Here is a 14,407-nt window from a genome sequence, read left to right on the forward strand (position 1 = left end):
TATTCTTTATTCAGTAGATTTGGCTTCCTTTCATCCATCATATAAAATTGGAGAAACTTCACAATAATTAAGCCTACCAGTAGTATGAAAAAGTGATGGCAAAAGAGAGACTGAAATTCTGTTAAAATCTTCTAAAAATGTTAATATTCCATATATTCGTGCTTCTGTAAGGGGAACAGATTGACCATTTCCATCTTGTTCTTAAATTCCCACCATGTGAACATTGGATGACAAGACAGAGATTTAGGTACTGTACTTGCCTTTTTCCTAAAGGCTCCTATTAGACTTCATTAAATCAGTTTTAGATGGATCAACAGACTTGTCATGATCTTCCAGGTGAGAATAGTCTGTTTTTCACCATATCCAATCTGGTAGTTATGGAGATAACAGTAGATTAATATCTTTTATCTCTCTCTCTGATCCATGTAAGGCAGACACAACATCTTTCTAAGTCTGTGCAGCTGTTGCCTTTAGGGTAAAGTAGAAGCAGGACTTTCTTGGGTGCCATCCAAGCAATCAACAAACAGGCCCTCTTTGATAATAAAACTGGAGTTAATCACCTGTTTCTTTTTCCAACAGTAACATTTAAACAATTGTCAGGATAATAAAACTGCAGGGAATGCCAGAGTATGTTGATGCTTGTCTGACTACTGTGCCATTCCAACTGGAAGTTCTTTAAAGGATCAATCTTGCTTTGGTTATTGTTTGTTAGAATTATAGCCTGCCTTTCTTCCAGATGAAATACACAACCTTACGGTCTCCATTTTGCCTTCAGAATAACCATATCATGAGACAGAAAGGGTTGAGAGATAATGGATGGCTGGAATTTAACCAGTAAACATAAATGGCTTAGATTGACTTTTCCCCCTCTATTTTTATTTTTATTTAAAAAATCAAAACTCAAAAAAAAAGAAAAAAAAGAAAACAAACAAGACTTTGAAAAAAGTGCATAAAAAATCCAAAACCCTAATATATATAAACATATTATCCCTCCTAGTTGAATAATGGTTAATACATTACTGTTTCTTACCCTTGTGAACAGGCCCAATTTTTTTTTAAACAACTAAATCTATTTGCAAATTATTAACCTTTCACCTTTTTATTATACTGATGACAAAATAATTAACAAGAACAATAATAATAAAAAGAGCAAGATTAAAGTTTCAAAACCCTCTATTAACAAACTGTTATTGTAATCAACTCATAGAAAATTTACCACAGTATCTTATCTATCCCAAATTATCCCAAGAATTAACAGTAATTCGTCCTCAGTCAAGAATATACATTTGTATCTTAATGCTATCTCTTATCAATTGTTGTCTGATTAAATATAATAAATTCAATCTCCAAAGTCAGTCTATCTTCCCAAATAAAGTCCAGATGAAATTGTTTTTCAGCTAAGCATGATAAATCCATTCCCCAATGTCCTTCAGTCCTCAAAGCCAGTTTATCACTTCTCCACTCACTGAGGTTTCTGCTATTGTAAAAGAATGCAGGTTTGAACTTCAGAGAGGCTTATGCAATCAACTCAGTTAGTTCTAAGTTTGTACAGTTAATATTTCTTTCCAATGAATCTTCTGCTTTCAAATCACATTTCTTTTGTGAATCTAATTTTACAGAGTTACATGCACTGAATATTTTCTACTGAGCTGAATTGTTGAATTGTGTAGCACAATCAAACATCAGGAGTTGAGCACAGGGCATGTTTAATGACATGTTGTATTATGTCATAAAATGCCTTGTGATAATTTTTATATCATAAAATGTTTTATAAAATTTGCCAAATTTCAGTTCCACAGGAGTCATGGATCTTGAATCTTGGAAGCATTCTGTAAGTTAGTCCAGCTTTGGTTGACAAAGTTTTGTCCTATGATGCACTGTTAAAGGTTACAGACACTAGAATTTTAGTAGTATAGTAAGTCATTATCTATGTATTTGCCCTGTAGGGGTTACCTGGAGTTTTACAGCCATGTGTGGAAGTTCTAGACTGGGACAATGACTCTATGGAGGTCCAGGATTAGAACAGAACAGCTCCTGAACTTCTCGAGAGAAATAAAAACCTGGGTCTTCTCTACTCTGTGCTGCATCAGAATTTGGCCAAACCTGACACATATCCTTGAAAGGAATACATATAATTATTCACTACACTAGAGATTTTTGGAATTATCCTTTTCAGTTACTACATGCCTATGCACACAACAGCTTCTTCACAGAAAAAATGCAGAGAAGTGGCTGTGCATGAATATTCATGTAGTGACAGCTGGTAGCAGCTTCCAGAGAAGCTGAGCTGGCCTGGAAAATGACATGGCTGCTTTAACAATTCAAGATGTCCTTTGTAGATATTGCTGCATATTTTAGAAAGCTTACCCGCCCCCCAGGATTTGCACAGACCTATTTTCCACTGGCTGATAAGATTTGCATTTATTTAAAGAAAGGAAAGAAAATGAAAATCTAATTTGACCTAAGTCCGCTGAATCATTTATCAGTGACCTTGCACAGAATTGCAGAATTGAAGTATGAGTTACATAACAAATGAATAGAGAAACTGTCTAGAATATATAAATGTATTTCAAATAAATTAGAAATATGCACACTATTTTATCATGCTTAGTGGACATGTAAAAAAGCTTAAAAATGGATTCATATACATACATTTATAGAGAGGATTTTAAAGATTAATATATAGTTGAAGGCAGTACTTTAAGGACTGTTGGATAAGCAGTCCTTGGAAAAAGGCCATGGAAGTTTATTTCAATATACAGTATGATTACCGCTGCAAGATTTCTATATGCACAAAGATGGAAAGATCTCACATTACACTTGTGGAAGAATGGACAAACTGACTTCTTTGATTAGAGAAAGAATATCTACATTTATTGGTGACTGGAATTCCCTTATGGACTTTTTGCAAAAAATAAAAATAAAAATGAACTTGTAAATTATGGTTTTGATGATTAGACAGGATAGATTATAAAAAGAAGAGAGTCATTATATAACTTTAGAAAGGCTAAAATATAATTGTACATATAGCCACTATGAAAAATATCAGAAACTACTTCTTTATACTTTTATATCTTTATTTCTTTCTCTTTTTATACTTTCTTCTAATATTTTTCTTATCGCACTTTCAACTTGTTCTATTATTTTTCTCTTTTTTATTGTTTCTGTTCTATTTTAGTTTGCATTAGTTTGCTGTAAATCTTTCAATAATATACAAATTATAGCATAGTATAGTGTGCATGTATGTGTGTATACAAACACATACACTATACTGATCGTATATAGGAATCTTTGTTTATGTTATATGTTTTATATGTAACTATTTTAAAAGTATTAGTTTTAGTTTTTAAATGTATTATAATTTTTAAGATTTTATAATGAAACGTATTTAATTCCAAAAAAATCTGCTTGTAACAGAGTTGAGAAAATATTGCAACACTCCATTACTCCAAGTATCTTTTTTAACAGATGTGCCCTCCCCTTAGATCCTCTTTCTTAGTTTGCAGATGCTTTTCTTTTTCTGTATCAAAATGGGATTGCCACAAAAGCCTGTGTTATTTTCTTAATTGAATGTGTTTGTAAAGTGTGAAGGTGCAATCTATTGTAATTAATGCTAATTAATTGTTACATGGTCAAATGAATAAGCAAAGCACAGCCAGACTCTAAAAAGTTAATTATATGAAAATTGGATAATCAATTGAATGTTTGAATGCATGCTTGTGTGAGTGAATGGCTGCTTGGCACTGCTCTTCAGTGGCTTCTTTTCTGAGTGGTCCCAGGATTTTCTTGGATTACTAAGGAGCTCTGGAAGATGAAGAAGCAACATTATGGTAGGACATTTGTAATCAGTCTCCAATTATTCTTTTTAGAGAAGATTATGGGAAAAGGAGTGGGATATCAGCAGCAAAGGATCCCGGATGAGGTCAGGATTCATACTGGACAGATCAGAAATGGCAGCAGTCACTTTGTTGGTATCTGTGTTGTGGGAGCTCAACTCTTCTGGTCCTGTAGAATTTCCAGAAGCTTTTGATACCACTTACTATGGCATTCTCCTTCATATCCAATGAAGACTAGAGGTTGCGGGTGCTGTATTACAGGGAATAATATTAATTCAGGCTCCAGGAAAATGGGAAATCCAGCCTTTGGTTTCTACTCTTTAGAAGGCCACAGAGTTCAATGCTCTTCCTCCATGCTATTCAACTTCTATACGAAACTGCTAAGGAAAATTATCCACTGCTTTGAACTAAGCACACACCATAAATTACCAAAAAAAAAAAAAACACCAGGCAGAACTTCAATCATATTTTTGTGGTTCCTATTTTGTTTTGTTTTTTTGTTTTGTTTTTTTAACCAAGCCTCCATGAACAGTCGTTTGAAGATGAGTGCTTTTCACTGAAATACACCCCATCATATTATAATTTATAGATATTTAATTAACTATATAAGAAGAGAATGAGACATGAATGTAACATAAAAACGAATGCTTAATATGCATTTAAATAAACACTAACCCTGCAAACTAATGAAAAGCAGTTATAATTTAAGGTGCTGGTACTTACCTTTAAAGCCCTACATGGCTTAGGCCCGGGATACTTGCAGGACCATCTGCTGCCGGGAACGACTTCCCATCGCCCAGTGCGCTCACACAGAGAAGGCCTCCTCAGGGTACCGTCGGCTAGACAATGTCGGCTGGCGACCCCCAGGGGGAGGGCCTTCTCTGTGGGAGCGCCAGCCCTGTGGAACCAGCTCCCCCATGAGCTTTGGATGGCCCAAGATCTCAAGTCCTTTCGCCGCGGCCTCAAAACACTCCTTTTCCACCTGGCTGAGCTGGACTGACAGGGATTTTAATTATGTTTACAATTTTAACTCTAATCTTTAATTTATTTTAATTTTTAATTTTAATTTATTGTACAGAGACCTTTAATTTTATTGTTGTTAGCCGCCCTGAGTCCTTCGAGAGATAGGGCGGGATATAAGTCCCATTAATAAATAAATAATAGAGAAAGCTAACTTTTGATCATTGTCTATGATTCTCAATCATCCAGGTCATGGTTGTCTCAAAGGTGCTGTTTCCAAAAGACAACTGGACTTTCTTGGGTTTTTTTTTCCTTTGAAAATATTTTCCTTGGATGAGAAGCAAAATGCTTTCAAAGAAAAAAAAAACTATGAAAGTCCAGCTGCCTTTTGGAAATAACACCTTTGGAACTCTTGATCACTGTTTTGTCCAAGGATGATCAAAAGTGAGATCAAATAAAGTAAAGGTAAAGGTTCCCCCGCACATGCGTGCTACTTGTTTCCAACTCTAGGGGGCGGTGCTCATCTCCGTTTCAAAGCCGAAGAGCCAGCGCTTGTCCGAGGATGTCTCTGTGGTCATGTGGCTGGCATGACTAGATGCCAAAGGCACACGGAATGCTGTTACCTTCCCACCGTAGTGGTCCCTGTTTTTCTACTTGCATTTTTACGTGCTTTCGAACTACTAGATTGGCAGAAGCTGGGACGAGTAACAGGCGCTCACTCTGTTATGCAGCACTCAGGATTCGACTTGCCAAACTGCCGACCATCTGATTGACAAGCTCAACGTCCTAACCCACTGAGCCACCGCGTCCCTTTGAGATCAAATAGTTATATACAAATATGAAGAATGGCTTCGTAATTTAAATGGTGTTGTGAACAATATTAATTTATACATTTTGGATACTTTACCTTTTTGCATTATTTAATGCCTGCCTGGCCTATCTAGAGCCAATGCTTTATGTCAAGGCAGGCGTACCATGCTTTCAAATCTTTCTGATGCTGAATTTAAATATTTAGTTTAGCTGCAACACAAGCAGCAATTTGAAGCAAAATCAGTGGTGAAGTATTCTGGGAATTACAGAGCCACCATAACTGTTTTTCAAGTAGTCTGGCAATTTACCAGTTCTGGAGAATTAACAACTCTCCACAACTCTCCCCATATTTCTCATTCACTGCATCAAAATTCATTTCTTTTAGATCTCATCTACTGCATCTTAAAGTTCTTCAAAAAGCACAGCACTTGTCAGGGCTAATTTGTACACCTGTACAAATTTTATATAAAGATATAAAAGTATAAAGAAGTAGTTTCTGATATTTTTCATAGCGGCTATATGTACAATTATATTTTGGTGTTTGCTTGTTGAGTTTGGAATCCATTGGAAATGGTCCCAAACTGCTCCTAATTCTTCTTTTAAATTTCTTAGAGATACCAGTCATGAGTTCATGTTTTGCAAGGATGCTGAGTGACTTAGCTTCCAACCTTTCAATACAATTTTTAAGTGGTTTGATCCCATGGCAAAGAAGAAAAAAGGTCCGACACAGTACTTTCATTTGTTTCATCTCTAAAACAGTCCCATAGCATCCTGGGGCATTTGTCCTCACCTGAACTTTGAAAACATCCTGTCCTTTTAACAACTGGTCAATAGCAGGAAGCTGAGATAGCAGCTTGTTAAACAACGTGGAAAGTGAATGCAGTGATCAACAAAATCACAGAAATCCTTAAATTGACCTCTTTTGCTAACAGAACACTGAAATATGTACATACTTTGAGAGAGTACTGTATGCATCAAAACCAATTATTCCTGCAGTGTATTGTGTTGTACTATGCAGAACATGCAAAAGAGAATTTTCAGCAACCATATGTTGAAAGGTATATGTTGGATTAAATGTCGAAAACAGCAATAAACTAACATTGTCCACACAATGTCCCTGTTAAGGTCAGCAAGGGCACTGTATCTGTTATGCAGGGACACAGCTAAAGCTTTGGGTTTATGGTTCACAGCTCTCACCCTGACAGATCCCACGGTTGTCCACATTGCCCTTCTCCTGCAGGATCTTTGCAGTAGAGAGGGCTGATAGCATGGAGGATCAGCAGAGTAGAAGGGCTGAGCTGAACACCTAATTTCTGCCTGAAGAGCACAGATTACAGACCCTAGATATAGAATCTGACTTTGTAGACTAGTGATTTGTGTACAGATAGGACATTTTCCCAGTTTGAAAAGAGTGCTGCGAAACAAGTGTTGCACTGAACTAAGCCAGATATGCTGAGATGAAAGGAATCTCAGATGCACTTGCCCTGAATGTACCACCACTATTTTTGATTTTGTTATCAAGGACTTAGCTACTGTGCTCCTCCACCCACTAATTGCTGATAGTTTAGGCAGCTGCTCAAGCTTATATAATAGATGTTTTGTAAGTATTTCATAGCCTCCAGACTATCATTTTATAAATTCCAAAACATATGCCTTCTCAAAAATATATTTTTAGTTTGTTTATAAGTTTTATATTTTGTCTTTCTATATCTTTAATAATTAGGTTGGCTTACAAGTCACCACATCATGTGACGTGTCGCAACATATCGTGACTTTTTTCCCCTTGCTGAAACTGGGATGGGCGTGGCTTCTACGTGACACTTCCGGCCCGTGGGCCAGCAGTTTGACACCCCTGGCTTACAACCACAAAGATACAGAATACAAGCATAAGCACCATGTAAAATCAAAATAAAATAAAAAATTAAACTAAATGCACAGGTAAAAGCTTGATAGGAGAGATGTGTTTTTACCAACTTCCTAAATATTGGGAGAGTAAATTAAACCTTATAGGCCAGTGGCGGCGAACCTATGGCATGGGTGCCAGAGGTGGCACTCAGAGCCCTCTTTGTGGGCACCTGCATCATGCCCCGGAGGTGGCAACTGTCCCTCTTCAACCATCCGCCTGCTAATTTGCCGAGGTCCCACGTGGCTGAATGCATCCTGACATGGCTGGTTTCTCTCCCCCCAATCCCGTCCCTCCTGGCCTCGCATGCTCTCCTTTTCCCAGGCATGACCCACTGCATCGCCTCCTCAGCTGTTGGCTGACCATCCAGCTCAGAGGCAGCTTCTTTGAACTGCTGGTGATGGGCTTTGGAGCCCCAGAGTGTGCCTGTTGAAGGGCCAGCAGGCTGTGGCTACTGACAGACACTGTTGGCCCCCATGCGCTCGCTGGCCTCTGTGTGCGGGAGCCGATGGTGTCAGGCAGCAGATGCCCCAGCCCTTGTCTTGCCCTATGGCAATGGCACCCCCACCCTGCCTCGCCTCACCCCACAGGATGAGTCTCCTGCCTACCATCCCACCTGCCAGAGACCTGCTGGAGCTCCCCCAACCCTGCCCAGTCCCCACAGGTGTCCCTCCCCACGAGCAACATTGAGGTGACCACACCCACCTTGGCCACACCCACCCACTCTTCCATGACCAGCACAGCCACACCCACCCAGTGGGCCACACCCACCTGGCACCCAGCGATAAATAAGTGGGTTTCGAGTTGCAGTTTGGGCGCTCGGTCTCTAAAACGTTCGTCACCACTGGTATAGGCAAATGAATTTCAAAGCTTAGAAGCCATAAGGAAGAAAGTATCAGATAGTTGAAACTCTAGAAGAAGAGCGCTTTCAGAGGGGCCTTTCCTGCCTATCTGAGAAACCATTCATAACAGTTATCAATACATAGGGAAATGCTGTATATCTCCTTTGTTAGAGACAAAAGGAAAAAATAAAACTTACAAATTCTTTTGGATTCTTATGGTGCTAGAACAGGGGTCCCCAACCCCCGGTCCGTGCACTGGTACTGGTCCATGGTATGTCAGCAACTGGGCTGCACAAACAAGCAAAGCCCCACCCACGGGATGCAGGCAACACACAAAACTACGCCTCCTCCAGTCCGCGGAAAAACCTCTCTCCACATAACCGGTCCCTGGTGCCCAAAAGTTTTGGGACCTCTGTGATAGAGCATTTTCCCATAAAATGTTGGCTTTTGTTTTATCGTATGAAAAATATTTTACTGAATATTTTTTTATCAACCTTTGCACCACAATCCATGCTTCCATAAGAGAAGTCAGGGGTTAGCAAACTCTGGCCCATGGGTCAAATCTGACTCAAAGTCTGTTTTTGCATAGCCTGAAACGGGTGGATCTTTGGGCAGAAGAACATCAGGCTCGAGGCTCAACTAAGCAAGGGATGGGATCAAGGCCTGGGTGTCTTGTAACATAGCAGTGGCCTATCAACAACCTCCTTGCTGGTGAGCTGGTACCATAAAATGCTGCCACGTTCCTTAACCTGCCAACCAAACAGCTGCATCCCCAGTGCACAGAATCTGGCCATTTACAGAAGAAGTTAGTTGCCCCTGGGTTAGATGAAATTTCTCAGCATGGTAAATTCTGCAACATTCAGCAGTACTTATTGTACCATCTTAAGGCAACACAGTTAATTTTGGAAAGAAAACAAAGGTGATGTTCTTGCCCAGAGGACAATTCAGTTTGTGCTTCTAAGACAAACTGTTCTTTGGAAGAACAGCGGCTCCTTCTTGGCTGCTAATCCCCATGATCACAGGATCAAAATTTGGATGTTTGGCAACTCATATTTATGATGGTTGCAGTGTTATGGGGTCAAGTGATCACCTTTTGCGACCTTCTGACAAGCAAAGCCAATGGGGAAACCAGATTTACTTAACAATCATATCCTTAACAGCTGCAATGATTCACTTAGCAACTGTGGAAAGAAAGTTGTAAACTGGAGTAAAACTCACTTAACAACTGCTTTGTTTAACGATAAACTTTTGGGCTCAGTAAGTCAAGGACTATCTGTATTCCATTTTTATTGGAATGACAACATTATTGGAATCATGGATGCCCTGGGGCTAAATGAATTAATCCTTAGCCCAGGGGTCTTCAAACTTGGCCCTTTTATGTAATGTAATTTTCCCCCCTCTCTCTTGTTCCTTTGGAGACACAGTATTTTGAAAAGTTCTCTATGTAACATGAAGACACTTTTCTTTTTCATTTGAAATGTCACTGAATACTTTGTTGCTTGTTTCCGATGAATGTTACTGCACTAGATCTCTGTCAAGAGTGCTAGAAGTTTGATAAGCTAACTGGCCAATGCAATTTCTTCAAAAAACTGTTCTTGAGCAAAACGCTGTAGGTCAAGGGTCTTCAAACTTGGCCCTTTTATGACTCATGGACTTCAACTCTGAGAATTCCTCAGCCAGGCATGCTGGCTGAGGAATTCTGGGAGTTGAAGTCCATGAGTCATAAAAAGGCCGAGTTTTTGAAGACCCCTGCTCTAAGTCTTCTTTGCACTGTTAAATAAGCAGCACATTTTTGTCTGACACATAAACTTTCTGTTTCTCTCCTACATTGCAGCTTTACCTGTGTCCTCTCTATCTCTTCAATGTCTCTCACTCACCTAGGTGAGACTTTTGGCTTGTTTACCAACAGAGCATGGCTACATTGACTGTTTTTATAGTAAAAAAGAGGAAGGGAAATTAAGGTTGGATGGTCACCTCATATATCATTTATTATTATACCTCACAGATTTCCATCCCACCTAGACTGTTTTGCTTCACCACAGGGAAGCTTGGAGGCCACATTATTTGGGCTCCCAAAAATCCAGATGAACATCTGATGGCAGCAAAGGGTTAAGGGTCTCCTGCACAGCAGACAAACAAATTAGACAGATGAGTCCACCAGGGAGAAAACTTTAAAAAAATTAAGATTATTTGACATAATTTCCAGACATCTGGCCATCACAGCAGGAGATGCTTGCAAGGGCAGAATACAGGGAGGGAAGAATGTTTGAGGAGTGGAGAGTTACACCACTTTTCTGGTACTTGGTGCAGCTGCATATAATGAAATTGTGTTAATCTGACCATGGGAACAAAACTGTAGATCAGGGTGTCCAACCTTGACAACTTTAAAACTTACAGATTTCAACTCCCAATCAGCCATGGTCCCTGATGTAGATAGAATTATAGTAAATAATTTCAGGGTGCAGTCATCTCACCAGAAAAAAAAGGCACAGAACTTTTCAATGAAAATATTTTAATACTGTGCTACTCAGTTGGGTCTTAGAAAGGCTACAAATCTTTAGAAAAATATTACCTAATTTAACTTTCCTCCCCTGGTTCCTTATAATCATCCGTGCTGTATGACTGTGTGTATTCAATTATTATCCTCAGAGTAATATTGCTCCTCAAGTCCTCAAGACCTTATTCAATTATGACAATAGAAAATGTTAACTACGATCTTTAAAATGTAACTGTTTATTAGTTAAGCACTACATACAAGAAATAAAATGGAGCAGGAATAACTAGAGATTCTCAAAGTCTAATATGAAACATTAATAAGGGCGATAGCAAAACAATAATTCCTTTTAATTTAAGCTACTTTTTGGCAACTTCACTTTTCCATTTTATTATTGATATCATAAGCTTGTTCTTCCAATTAATGTTCCTTTTCAGAAACAGGAAGTCAGATAGATGTACTGTATATATATCCCAAGGATGCGGTGGCTCAGTGGGTTAGGATGCTGAGCATGTCGATCAGAAGGTCGGCAGTTTGGCGGGTCGAATCCCGAGTACTGCATAACAGAGTGAGCGCCTGTTACTCGTCCCAGCTTCTGCCAACCTAGCAGTTCGAAAGCATGTAAAAATGCAAGTAGAAAAATAGGGACCACTACGGTGGGAAGGTAACAGCGTTCCGTGCGCTTTGGAGTCTAGTCATGCCGGCCACCTGACCATGGAGATGTCCTCGGACAAGCGCTGGCTCTTCGGCCCCTAGAGTCGAAAACGACTAGCACACATGTGCGGGGGAACCTTTACCTTTACCTTATATATATCCCACAAGTTAGCCACATGCTCAGCTTCTTGAGAGATGCTCTCCTTTCTAATGATTAAACATCTGGAGAATCCAATTAAAGGCTTTTTCGGCTCAGCATCCTGTTTCCAACATGACCAATCAAGGCACATGGGCAATTTTCTTCTGCTGATTTTGATCCCCAGAAACTGTCATTTAGACTAGAGGAATATATCCTGATGGAAACTTGCATATATCGTCTGGTAGTAACAAGAACACTTTGCAAAGTATTGCTAGAATTGGCCCTATCATTAAGCATCTGGAGATGGTCATGTCGCATGGCAGATGCCAAGCAGCAACCTCAGATTGATTTATTTTAAAAATGTGCATTCTATTTTCAAATCTAGTTTTTCAAAATAAAATTTATGTGCCATGTAAAAAGGTAAAGGTAAAGGTTCCCCTGCACATGCGTGCTAGTCGTTTCCAACTCTAGGGGCCGGTGCTCATCTCCGTTTCAAAGCCGAAGAGCCAGCGCTTGTCCTTGCTTTTCTGACCTAAGCAAGTGTTTAAGATTGGTTAGGAACCAATTGTTTCTCAATTTTCAGTTGATTGAACCACATACATCAGGGGTGTCAAACTCAATTTCATTGAGGGCCACATCAGCATTGCGGTTGCCCTCAGGGGGCCGGGTGGGTATGGCCTGGGTGGGCGTGGCCCACTGGGTGGGCGTGGCTAGAGTGCGTATGGCCTAATGGGTGGGCGTGGCCAGCTGTACATCATTCGCATCAAGGGTGCCTATGGGGGCCTGGGCAGGAGTGGGACAGATCTGAGGGTCTCTGGCCAAAGGAGGATCTATGGGCCAGGGCCAAGGCAGTGGGGGCCGTTCCCTCACTGTTTCCAGGATGGCTTCGCAGGCCGCATGAAACCACTTCGCGGGCCGGATCTGGCCCCCGGGCCTTGTGTTTGACATGTCTGACATACATGATATTCTGCTGAGAAAGAATGTTAGCAGATAGCAAAGAACATTAATATGCTTAATAACTTATGGGCTTTTAATAGCTATACATGTAATTGCTAGATAATTGTGATTATTTGTTTCATCATATATGATGCAAAGTAACTTATCTGCATTAAGAATTAACTTTAACATCTGGTTTAATGATCTCTGAGTGAAAAAGTCCTTTTCACTGCTGTTATAGAGCTACTGTCAAACCAAGTAATATTCTGGTTCTTTTAATCTGGGCTTTTGTAACTTTAATTTAATATGAGGAATATATGTTACCACTACTTATAATAATCTATTCATACTACAGTATATGCATGCATTAATAGGAACAGTTATACCCAGGGCTTTTTTTGTCATAAAACGCTCAGAACGGAGTTCCGGCACCTTTTTTGGATGGAACCTTGTAGGGTAGGCAAGGCGGGTTGTATGACATGTGTGAGTTCCGGCACCTTTTTCTTTTACAAAAAAAAGCACTGCTTATACCAAAATAATTCTGGTCCCAAAATTGGCCTGTATGTATACAAATAACATGGGACCACTTTCATGCATGTGAGCTTTGTTGCTGTATTCTCAATAACTTCTCTTAATTCTTGCCAAATGGTCTGCTTGATTCTATTGATTTCTATCAAAGTGGTCTCACTTAAATATTTTATCTGATATTTGAGCTTCTATAGAAATTAAACAATATTCTTCAGGATTAAAATACTGGAATAAAGCTTTTATCTGAACGCTTTCCCAAACCACAAAATAAGTTGAAGTTTGCATGATATTTGGGAAGGAAAATTGTAAATGATCTCATAACTTCCTTTTTCTCCTCCATCTTTTTTTTTTGGCAAGTTGAAGTTTAAGTAATTTGAAGTATTGTAGATAAAAAAACTTTTTTTAAAAAAATATGTTTTCATTAGGCAAGAATGATAATTCTTGCATTGCATTGATGGCAACTGTCTTTTCCATTTCACACATGAACAGATGCTTTTGGCCAGCCATATAATTTTGGTGTCGTCATGGATACTTCTATAAGTTCATCTCACTGAAAAAGCTAGTCCTTGCATGTACAGATCAATCTCACCTTTCTGGATAATGTTTAAAGGCTTCTCCCTGTAAATCTCTACTGTAAATAGGGGTCTCTGTCAAAAGTCAATGTTTTCTAAACAGTGTCTCAAGATAATCTAAAGTACTTTGAGTTTCAAATATGAGTCTTGAATGAATTAACTGTTTAAAACAGCAAGACTTTAATTTTCTTTTTTCTGTGTATAATAACAGAAGTGAAAGGAGCGTCTTATATGACTGTCAGATCAAATCATAATTGCACAGTCAAAATATACATAAAACAATTGAAATATTAACCATGAAGAATTGTTAAAACCATGCAAATAATAAGTTGCTTGTCAGGTCTTTTCCATAACTAAGAGCTGTGTTTCACATTTATTTGCTGTAACTGACAATTCCTTTCTCATTGCAGGGAAGAACACCAGCCCACCATATTTTTCTGGCTTCAGCAAGCAACAAGATAGCAGCAAACGGCCATTGTCCATTCTGGTATATATCAAGGCATAATTTAAGTAATAATAACTTCAAATGTGAGGCTGAAGCAGGCTGGTACTCTGCCTCTATAGTGAACATACAAGTGTTGCTTGTTTAAAGCATATAGTTAAGAAGTTAGGTAAACAAAGGAATCTTATGGTTCTAAGAGAATTCACATTTCTTCTATTGTTACTAAGAAAAAGGCTCTGAAATATCTGCAATTCTCACTCTGAAAAATATAACTTTTGCTGCTGGTCATTA

Source organism: Vipera ursinii (assembly GCF_947247035.1).
Source record: "Vipera ursinii genome assembly, chromosome: 7".
NCBI classification, from domain to species: Eukaryota; Metazoa; Chordata; class Lepidosauria; order Squamata; family Viperidae; genus Vipera; species Vipera ursinii.